At 32.9% G+C, this 12,193-nt stretch overlaps 1 pseudogene; it reads right to left on the minus strand.

The window, feature by feature from the left end:
• Window positions 1–1,164: 1,164 nt before the first annotated feature.
• LOC115855662 (small ribosomal subunit protein eS6-like) lies at window positions 1,165–9,702 on the minus strand (annotated as a pseudogene).
• Window positions 9,703–12,193: the final 2,491 nt, after the last annotated feature.

Consider the following 12,193-nt stretch of genomic DNA (forward strand, 5'->3'; position numbering starts at 1 on the left):
ATTAATGGAAACTTTAGTTATTAAATATATTCAAATAAGAAACATGAGATTAAAATACACATTAAAACACTTGGTTGAAAATTAGAAATAATGACACTTCCAAAATGAGTTAAAATAGTATTTTTTCATAATTTTCTAATATTACCCTCACATTTTCTTAATACATTCTCCTTAGACTAACTAGAATAAGAAAAAATGTGGTTTCAATTTCCCTTGTTTATATACTTACATGAATGACTATATCCTAATAAAGCTGTCTTTTATAGCTTTATTTTCTAAAGAAAAAAAATCTAAATATAATCTTCAACTTGTTTTTCTTTTCTTTTGTTAAATCATGGATATACCTACAAATCTGTAGCTAGAGTGATCAGTGATCCAACAATATCTTCTTTTTTTAAAAAGAATTGTTTATTTTTTATTAAAGAATAGCTGATTTACAATATTATATTAGTTTCTGGTATACAATAGACTGATGTGATATTTTTATAGATTATACTTCATTTAGAGTTATTACAAAACTGGCTATACTTCATTTAGAGTTATTACAAAACTGGCTATATTTACCTATGCTGTACAATATATCTTACTTGCTTATCTATTTTGTACATAGTAGTTTGTACCTCTTGATCCCATACCCTTACCTTGTCCCTCTCCAGTGATAACCACTAGTTTATTCTCTGTGTCTGTTTCTGTTTTGTTACATACATTCATTTGTTTCACTTTTTAGATTTCATATATAAGTGGTAAAGTAGAGAATTGGTCTTTATCTGATATTTCACTAAGCATAATACTCTCTAGGTCCATCCAAGCTTTTGCAAATGAGAGAATCTCATTCTTTTTTATGGCTGAGTAATATTGCATTATATATAGATATAGATATAGACATACACACATACACACACACACACACACACACACACACCACATCTTCTTTATCCACTCATCTGTTGATGGACATTTGGATGCTTCCATATCTTGGCCTTTGTAAATAATGCTGTGAACATTGGGGTGCATATATATTTTCAAAACAGTGTTTTCATTTTTTTTCCAGTTATATACCCAGGAGTAGAATTGCTAGATCATATGGTAGTGCTATTTTTATTTTATTTATTTATTTATTGTTTTTTTGATGTCTGATCTTATTATTTGTTACTTTAGAACATCTCATTTTTGACTAGACTCAGACTTAGAAGTAGAAGCTCTCAGAGAGGACAGCCTTGACTCTTGGCCGTCTGTTCCTGGCATTTTTCTTTGGCCTCCTTCATTCCCCTGGCCAAAAGTTTAGTATATTCTGTAGCCTTTTCCTTATTTTTCTTAGTTGCTGTTCCTTCAGAGCAATATGCCAATGTTTTTGTTGCAGAACACGTGGAGTAACAAGATGCTGAATCCTGGGTACTTTTGTCCTAGGTTTCTTACCTTGTTTATGAGCTTTCTCACAAGATACTGGCAGACATCGTCTTCTTTAGAGAGATTGAAAAGCTTGCAGATTCTGCTAGCTCTTTTGGGCCCCAGATAACGAGGCACAGTAGTATCAGTGAGTCCAGGAATATCCTTCTCCCTTTTTTTTATGGTGACCCAGTTGAACACTCAGATTGGCATCCACAATGCAACCCTGTACAGATTTGCACTTTCTTTCTTCAGTCCTCCTTGGTCTGTAACAGGAATGCCCATTACTCAGTAGCAGGCGGACTTGGTCGTGGATCAAGACACCTGCTTCCTGGTGAAACCTTGTTTGTCATTCCCACCACTAATTCAAACCACATAACACTTCCATTCTTCAACCAGAACATCAGTAGCCACTTCTGTGGCCATACCTTTCTCATAAAAGGTACGATGTTTTCATTCATTGTCCACTTCAATGAGTTTCTGACAACCGGTGGCTTGGAAAGAGATATTCACCTTTGTCCTGAAGCAGCTAATGGCCTCCAAATCACCGTGAAGAAGAGTGGTAGTACTATTTTCAGTTTGAGGAACCTCCATACTGTTTTCTATAGCGGCTGCACCAATTTACATTCCCACCAACAATGTACAAGAGTTCCCTTTTCTCTACATCCTAGCCAACATTTATTTGTAGATTTTTGATGATAGCCATTCTGATAGGTGTGAGGTGACATTTCACTGTGGTTTACATTTCTCTGATGATTAATGGTGTTAAGCATGTTTTCATGTGCCTGTTGGCCATCTGTATGTCTTCTTTGGAAAAATGTCTATTCAGGGCTTCTGCTTTATATATATATATATATATATATATATATATATATATATATATATATATATATACACAGTTCTATGAGCTGTTTATATATTTTGGATATTAACCCCCTATCAGTAATATCATTTGCAAATATTTTATCCCATTAAGAATGTTGTCTTTTCATTTTGTCAATGATTTCTTTTGCTGTGTAAAAGCTTTTAAGTTTAATTAGGTCCCATTTATTTATTTTTGCTGTTATTTCTTTTGATTTAAAAAAACATTGTTATGATTTATATTAATGAGTGTTCTGCCTATGTTCTCTTTTAGGAGTTTTATGGTTTCAGGTCTTACAGTTAAGTCTTTAATCCATTCTGAGCTTATTTTTGTATATGATGTGAGGAAATGGCCTAATTCGTTTCCATGTATCTGTTCAGTTTTTCCAGTATCACTTATTGAAGAGACTGTCTTTTCTTCATTATGTATTCTTTTCTTTTATTTATTTATTTTTGTCTGCATTGGGTCTTCATTGTTGTGCACAGGCTTTCTCTAGTTGTGGCTAGTGGGAGCTACTTTTTGTTGCAGTGCACAGGCTTCTCATTATGGTGGCTTCTCTTGCTGCGGAGCATGGGCTCTAGGCACATGGGCTTCAGTAGTTGTAGCATGTGGGCTCAGTAGTTGTGGTACACAGGCTTAGTTGCTCCGTGGCATGTGGGATCTACCTGGACCAGGGCTCGAACCCATACCCCCTGCATTGGCAGGCAGATTATTAACCACTGTGCCAGGGAAGTCCCTCTCCATTGTATATTCTTGCCTCCTTTTTAGTAAATTAACTGGCCATAGGTGCATGGGTTTATTTCTGGACTCTCTATTCAGTTCCCTCAATCTGAGTCTGTTTTTGTGCCAGTACTATATTGTGTTGATTACTGTAGCTTTGTAGTATTGTCTTAAGTCGGGAAATTTGATACCTCCAGCTTTGTTCTTTTTTTTCAAGATTGCTTTGGCAATTCTGGGTCTTTTGTGGTTCCATATCAATTTTAAGATTATTTGTTATAGTTCTGTGAAAAATGTCATGGATATTTTGATAAGGATTGTGTTAAATCTGTAGATTGATTTGGGTAGTATACACAGCTTAACAATATTAACGATTTTCTTAATTTACTTATCACCTAAGCACACACACACACACATACAAATTTCACATATATGGCATCATAGAAATATGTAGGAGGTTTCTGAGAAGTTTCTTTACCTTTTATTTTTTTCTTTCCTTTTTCTCCAAAAATATTGTCCTAAACCACACATACACTCAATAATAGACATAAGGTTATGTTTCATATTTATATATCATCATAAACATATAGAAAATTATAAAATATACACATTTGTAACCACATGCTTTCAGAAATGTATTATTGTAGGAATTAAACTTTTTGGCACTCAATCATTATGTAAATACTTTAAAGTCATTTGACATAATTTTAATTGCTTCTTCTGAATGCTTTTATAAAGTATGCAAAATCAATTATGCCAAAATTTGTCTCAATTCACATTGTTGCCTTCTTTTGCCATTACAGTGTTCCAGCACACATGTATATCCATTAATGCTTCTATTTCATTTTTTTTTTTTTTAAATCACAGGAGCAGGCTTGACGAATACAAGAGAAAATGCATCTCTAAATTTTGATATTGTGGTACAATTTGCATTTGCCTTAACAATGAATAAAAGCACACTACATATACCTATGAAAGTCTGATGGTGGTGAAACAATTTAGCAACTTTACTAAATTTTAATTTCTCTACTTTGCAAATAGGGCAACCGCTTGGTAGCTAACACCCATTGTTGCTGGTTTGCATTCTTGCCCTAAAGCACCAACTGGACTTTATACTACTCTATTAGCCTTTGCTGGCAGGGTGGAGAGCAGGGAGAGAGAGATAGACAGAAAAACAGAGACAGAGACAGAGACAGAGAGGGAGGGAATGAGTTTAAGAAACTGGCTTATGCTATTGTGGAGTTCAGCAAGTCCAGAATCTGCAGTGTAGGCTAGCAGGCTGGGAACCTAGGGAAGAGTTGATATGACAGTCTGAGTTGGAAGAAAGTATGCTGGTAGAATTCTCTTTTCTTCAGAGGAGGTCAGTCTTTTTCTATTAAGTACTTCAACTTATTTGATGAGGTCCATTCACATTATGAAGTATAATCTGCTTTACCCAAAATCTACTGATTTAAATGTTAATCTCATCTAAACAATACTTCACAGAAATATCTGGAATAATATTTGAGTACAGTGGAGAGCCAGGATGACAACTAAGTTTAACCACAACAACTATGTATATGATTTCATCTTCCTACACACAAGGAAACTGAGACCCAGTACTGTCAAAATGCTGTGTTAAATCAAAAACAGACATTTTACATTTAACTAATTTTGTAGCTGAAACCACTAGTTTTCCCCCAGAGTATTTTCTTCCCTTCTTTCTTAGAAATAGAATTCTGGAATTATTTGGATACATGGCCATTTGGAATAAACACTGTATTTCCAAGACTTACTTGGAAATAGTTGTAGTCGTGTGACTAAGATCTAGCCAATGGAATGAAAGAATATTTATCAGCTGTCTTTTCCAAGAAGTATCTTTAATAGGAATGGGTGTGTTCTTCAGTTTTCTTTTATCACAATTGAATCTGGAGTAAATTAACATGCTAAGTATGGCAGACCAGGTAGATACTAGTAAACTGGCTTCCTTTATAAAAGCTTTAGACTGCTGTCACATTCAATTTGCTTGAGGAAGAAAGATGTTTCTATGTTGATTAAGTCACTATTATATTAGGCTTTTTATTACTAACAGGTAAATAGTACACTTGTTTTAGATAAACTCTGGTGGCTGATCACAATGTGCCTTTCTATGTTCTATACAAATCTTTCTACTTACATAGAATGGCCCACTAACTCATTGTCAAATAAAATTATTTTTCAATGATATTTTTTCCATGCTACCAATTATCTGGCATGACTTTCCAATTAATTATGAACATATTTCACTTCCATTAATTAAGGAAATATAAAATTTTAAGGTACATTTACAAATCAATGATCTACATGATATACTGACACATTGTGGGAGAGTCCTAGAAGTTTCTCAGTTATTTAGACAAAATATCAAATAACTTAAGACCTTTATCACTTTTAAACAAGGATTTTTTTCTAATTCTGCTTACTCATGATTTTGTTTTTTAAAAAAACAATCAAAACAGTAAAGTTAAAGCCATTGCAATCCTTTTGTTCTAATAATATTACAGATTTTTATAAAATCAGTGTTTTTATGATACTGGAGTAATATATCCATTCAATTATTCTTTCAAACATTCATTCATTTATCCAGCTATTTATTCTATGAAAGAATTAACAAGAATCGACTGAATACCAGCTCTGAGGATAAAAGTATACATAAGGCACAGGGTCTGATTTCAAGCTTCTGGTAATCTTTGAAGAAAAAAAAAAGATATTTATCATGCCATGTATCAGATACATGAAAGGAATAAGTATAGGATATTCATGTTGCTAACTTAATGTTGGTTTTAATAATTCTCTCTGTTGATGTCCTCCCATGAGAAGTAGAAACCTGGAGCTGTGAATATTGATTTCTCAATGCCTGGAGTTTTTCTTCTTTAGAATTGCTGAGAAACTAAGAGAAGAATGGAGAGTCATTTGGACATAGATTAATGGACACCTCTTTAACGTGGATCCACAGGGACTTTCAAAATTTCTCTGGTCATAATATGGCTAGCACCAATATCTCAAGAAGCTTGGCACTCATTTTTTTTTTTCCTTTAAACAACAGTTTTGTGGTAAGAATGAATCCCTAGGGGTGTATAAAGTGTCAGTTGTTTGTATTCAAAAGAATACTCTTCTCAGACTGCAGTGGTAAATATTACTCTTTCTTTCTTAAGTAACTCATGTTGTCTGAGTCTAGGAAGAAATAACATAGACACGGTTTTTCAATATATCTCAGAAGAAAATATCACAGATGTGTCCCATCCTTTTCAAGTTCAACCTGTACCCCCACTGGATTTATCAATATTTCATGTTGATAAAAACAAACGGGACGAGGATGAGATTTGATCAGATTTGATGAGTCTTAAAGGAGGAAACAGAACTTAGCAGTATCTGATAAAACTGTTAAATGGCTGAAAATAACCATAAGATATTCTGAAACCTTTACAGGCATGCTTCTGCAGTTTTCATGATGTTATGGGTGGTAAGTAGAGGTACATAAATGTGAATCATTTTACTCATTTGTTTAGGAAATGTAAAATGATTAATTTAGTCAAGTAAAGAAACTTTTCATTCCGTAAATGTAGGTAGCCTTTGTCTTGAAGTTATGGATTATTGAGTAATTAGAAGAATCCATGGGCATTTATGAGTGAGATTTTTTTTTTTAATTTATAAAAAATATCTCCAGACTTGGACAACAAAAAACGCTTGCTCAGAAGAGAAGCAAAACAGAGTGCATAGCTGAAAGAATTCAAGAAGTCAGGGAGAATTGGAAAAAGACTAAGCAAATATTATAAAGAGATGCAGGAGTAAAAGAAAAGGACATATTTAGACTTATGACCTTAATATTTTCAAGTAGAGAGAAAGCAGAAAACCTTTCATCAGAAATCAAGATTATTGTCTGACGTACTTCACTTAGTATGATCATCTCTAGTTGCATCCATGTTGCTGCAAACGGCATTATTTCATTCCTTTTTATGTCTTAGTGATACTCCATTGTATATATGTACCAGATCTTCATCCATTCATCTGTTGATGGGCATTTAGGTTGCTTCCATATCTTGCTTCCAGTGTTGCTATTAACACTGGAGTGCATGTATCTTTTTGAATTAGAGTTTTCATATTTTCCAGATATATGCCCAGGAGTGGGATTGCTGGATCATATGTTTATTTTCAGTTTTTTAAGGAACCTCCATACTGTTTTCCATAGTCACTGAACCAACAGTGACATTCCCACCAACAGTGTAGGATGGTTCCCTTTTCTCCACACCCTCTCCAGCACTTATTATTTGTAGACTTTTTGATGATGGCCATTCTGACCTGTGTGAGGTAGTACCTCACTGTATTTTTTATTTGCATTTCTCTAATAATTAAAGATGTCGAGCATCTTTTCATGTGCCTGTGGGCCATCTGTATGTCTTCTTTGAAGAAATGTCTACTTAGGTCTTCTGCCTGTTTTTTTCTTGTGTTTTTTTTGGTTTTTGTTATTGAGCTGTATAAGCTGTTTGTATATTTTGGAAATTAATTCCTTGTGGGTCACAGGTCACATCATTTGCAAATATTTTCTCCCATTCCATAGTTTGTCTTTTTGTTTTGTTTATGTTTTCCTTTGATGTGCAAAAGTTTTAAGTTTACATAGGTCCCATTTGTTTATTTTTGCTTTCATTAGTCTAGGAGAGAGATCCCCCCAAAAATATTGCTGTGATATATGTCAAAGAGTGTTCTGCCTATATTTTCCTCTAGGAATTTTATAGTATCTGGTCTTATACTTAGGTCTTTAATCCATTTTGAATTTATTTTTGTACATGGTGTTACAGAATGTTCTAACTTCATTATTTTACATGTAGCTGTCCAGTACCCAGTACCATTTATTGAAGCGACTGTATTTTCTCCCTTGCATATTTTTGCCTCCTTTGTCATAGATTAAGTCAGATTGAGAAAGACAAATATCATATGATATCACTTTTGTGTGGAATCTTTAAAAATGATACAAATGAATTTACTTACAAAACAGAAATAGATTCACAGACATAGAAAACAAACTTATGATTACTAAAGGGAAAAGGGTGTCAGGATAAATTAGGAATTGGTGATTAACAGATATACACTACTATATATAAAATAAACAACAAGGCCCTACTGTAAAGCACAGGGAACTACATTCAATATTTTATAATAACCTATAATGGAAAAGAATGTGAAAAACAATAAAAATATATAAATATATAAATTGATTCAGTTTTCTGTACACCTGAAACATTATAAATCAACTATACATCATTTTTTTAAAAAAATTTTAAATAAAATAAAGCAGCTAATGGATGACCATTCTTGATGCTCCTAGTCAAAAATTACAACATGACAGTTACAGCCTGAACGTATAAATGACAAACAACTCTCTGACTTACCTTCATCTAATATGAACTGCCATGTTGTTTTTGGTTTATGGAATCTAAACCTCTTCCTAAAGTTGATGCTATCTGACTCCAGTCCCCAGATCTGTTAAGTCCTGGACCTTGTCTCTAAGCCTGATGTTCTTTTAAACTAAAAATACTAGAGCTAATTATAAATTACCATTGGTTCTCAGTTTTAAACATATCTCTTTTAATTATATGCTTGAGTTATTGATAAATTCATGGCCTAAAGTAGGACCAGCCTATTTTTCTACTGTTTCTCTTATAATCACCTTCTAGAAAATAGTCTTCTATTTAACCTCAAAACCTGGGCTTGGAGTCTTTATGTTAGCTGAAAGACTTGTCTGGTGCCAACTTTTTGCCTGCCTATATTTCTATGGATTATTCCCAAATTTCCATTATATTCATTCACAAGTAATCTGATGAACTTTAAAAATATTGAAATGATTAAACCATAACTTGATGGCTTTACAAATTCATTGTATAACATTTTTTCTACTTGAAACTTCTCTTAAGTTTTTAATTGCATGTGTACCCCCAATTAATTAAAATAAATAATATGGTAGCCAACCCACAGAACTGTGAGAAAGGTATACATATTTTTGTGTTAAGACACTAAGTTTTGGGATGGCTTGTTATGTGATAATAGATAACTGCTGCATAAACAGATGAACTAATGCAGAAATGGGCTGCTGCCATAACCAAAATTTAAACTATGTGGCTTGAATTTGATATAAAGCAACAAGCTCAGTCTGATAATGCAATACAGAAACTGTTAGAAAAGCTTGGAAAATGACAACTTACATTTGTAATAGTGAAATAATTGAAAAATGTTGTCTGTGATGACTTGGAACATAAAAACATGCATATAATATTCTTGTAAATGGTATAAGATTATTACCAGGTAAAAATTTAGAAGTATCATTGGCTTTTTAAAACTATCAATGGTAATATACAAGAAAGATATTAACTAAACTCAAATATTAAAGTTTGCAGAAATAATTTAGAGAGAATATAAATGATCCAAAACTTTCTGATTTAGAAAATAACACTTGGTTATCAATTCCAGGCTCTCAAGTTTCAAAAGATTTTTAGACCAAGAGATAGCCTCAAGGTCAAAAGAAAATTTAAGATGCAGGCAAGAACCAATGATTAAGACTACTGAGTAACTTAAATTGATGCCTAGTACACTCCCTCAACTAGACAAAAAATCTTCTAAGAATCTTAAAAACATTGTGTTGCAGCAGCCTGAAATTTCCAAAGTTTATAGATACCTACCTCAATTATGAGTGTGATGATTGAGGAAAGCAAAGGAACACCAGTCATGTTTATGGGAAACCCACAGGATCTTTAAGAAAGTTGTATTGGTGAAAGTGATGCCAACTTGGACTAAAAAGGTTCAAATGCAAAACTTTTTTAAAAAGGGTCTTTCAGCCCCTACCATGCTATGAAAAGGAAGTAGGTTAAGAAAGACACTAAGCTACACACATGACATATTTTATAGAAAAAAAGTTAGATCATTGGCCAGATATCCCCAGATAACAATGGACCAGATGCTACTTTAGGGCAGAATACAGGCCAAATCAAGAAATATTTGATAACTTCAGATTTGGGAGCACTTTTCAGCTACCACATTGCTATGGAACAGTGATTGCCATGTACCTACCATTTTTTCCATTTTCAAATGTGAGTGTTTATATGACTGTTACTCTGTCCTTACATAATCATTGTATGTTGGTTGCATTATAAGTCAATGAGAGACTCATCTGAGAAACCATCTCTGCATACAATTTTAAGGCATGAGATTCTGAACTCATTATCTGATGTCATGATTGAATGAGACATTTGGGAGTGTTGGGAGTTAATATATGTATTTTTATGTTGGAGGGGACATAAATCAACTGGAAGAAAATTACTGTAGATTGCTCACATTAATATGTTCTCCTTTTTATTAAAGTATAAGTAATAATACTCCTTTTTATGTGTATATACCTTGATAGTTTCCTGCCACAATGACACTTATACAATATGTCTTCAGACTTCTTTGGTCAATGGAATACAAGAAAAGTCAAGCCAGTGAATTTTTAAAAATATTTATACATATGGGCTTACCCCCTTTTGCTGTTTTTGGTATCATATGACTGCTATATGAAGAATTTTCAACTAGTCTGCTGTATGATTAGAGACTTGTAACTCAATTTCATCTGTTATGTCATCCAACAACAACCTGCCAACTTCCAGATAAGTGATTAAATCCATCCTACATTATCTAGCTATCTGCTGACATAATAGATTGTTTCAGTCACATCAGCAAGTTCAAGCAAGTTTAGCTGAGCCAGTTCAAACATAAAGTATCAATAACTCAATCCACAGAATCTTGAGATAAATGAATGATTTTTAAGAGCCTGTATTTTTCAGTGTTTTGTTGTAAGCCAAAGGTAACTGATAGAAATAACTGGACATGTTTCATAATATATTTTGAACTAGATAATAAAGACTTATCCAATGCAATTGACCTGAAAACACAAATCATTTTATAGGAACCCTTGTATTATATTAATATTGATAAGATGCAGAATAATAAAATAGAATCAGTAGAAGAAAATAGAGAAAGGAAATAATTATTTCAGATTTTCACACTGAAAAGGAGATACATTTTAAGAAGATAGTTGCATACCATAAGGTGTGGAATTTGTAGGATAATAGTATAGATTAACCAATTACAAGGACACTGAACATTTAAAAATTATTTTCTAAGGGATTTTTAGATTTGAAGCAATTTTATGAGAGATAAACTCAGTACGAAAATATGAACAAGTTGTGTAGTGCAATATGTCAAAAAGTTTAGTGATAAAATCAGTCAATTTTGTCTTAGAAGTAACTACTATGTCACTACCATACGCAAGAATTCATTCTCGGTAATGAAGGTACAAACATACAATCACTTTCCTTAATGAGCCTAGTGTCTACTAGGTGACTAGAAAATATATTTAGGAGATATTTAGCTCAAAAAAAGGCTATATAATTATTATTTGTTTCTTTGATTATTATAAAATAAATAATATCAGACAAGATTTGAAGTCAGAGTTGAACAATCTAATATACAGTGACAGTCTGGAGTCTCATTGTTAACAAGAACCTGAACATGCAACAGAATAAAATTATGACTTTTAATATTAACATCTGGTTACTTCTCCATTAATTCTGTGTTTCAGGGAAAAAACTGTCTGAGAATTACTATACCACTAAAGCTACTTGGTCAGTTTGTTAGAGACTATATTTTACTCCTAGCATGTAAAGTGGACAAAATCTAACAAACTGGCCAAGCAGCTTTAGGTAGAGTAACTCTACTTCAGACTTGCACATTGATTTCTGAGTTTTTCAATGAAAACTGCAAATAAGAGACATAATAAAATAATCTGCTTCAAGCTGAGGGGGTTATCAATTAGGAAAAGATGGTTACAAAATCACTATCTTTAAAAAAAAGTAAATAAGTTAAATCACTGATTGTGAAGGGCATAATAACAGATTACCTAGATGCTACCCATTGTGTAATTCAAGGTTAACATTTTATGGGTTGGTACTTATTGGTGATCCTAGAAAGCTTCTGGAAATACCATAGATAGACTAAGGTTAATTTGGAAAAAATGTTTGCGTATTCTAAATCTCTCCACATCATGAAAAAAAGACATAACTGTGACTGTCTTCTATTAGGACCCAGATCTAATGAAAAATTAACTTTTGTTTTGGTTCCCAGATGATTATGAAGCAAAGATTTTGTAAAGTCCATGGCCCTTACTTCATGAACTGTTATTGC

This window comes from Globicephala melas, chromosome 4, assembly GCF_963455315.2.
Source record: "Globicephala melas chromosome 4, mGloMel1.2, whole genome shotgun sequence".
NCBI lineage: Eukaryota > Metazoa > Chordata > Mammalia > Artiodactyla > Delphinidae > Globicephala > Globicephala melas.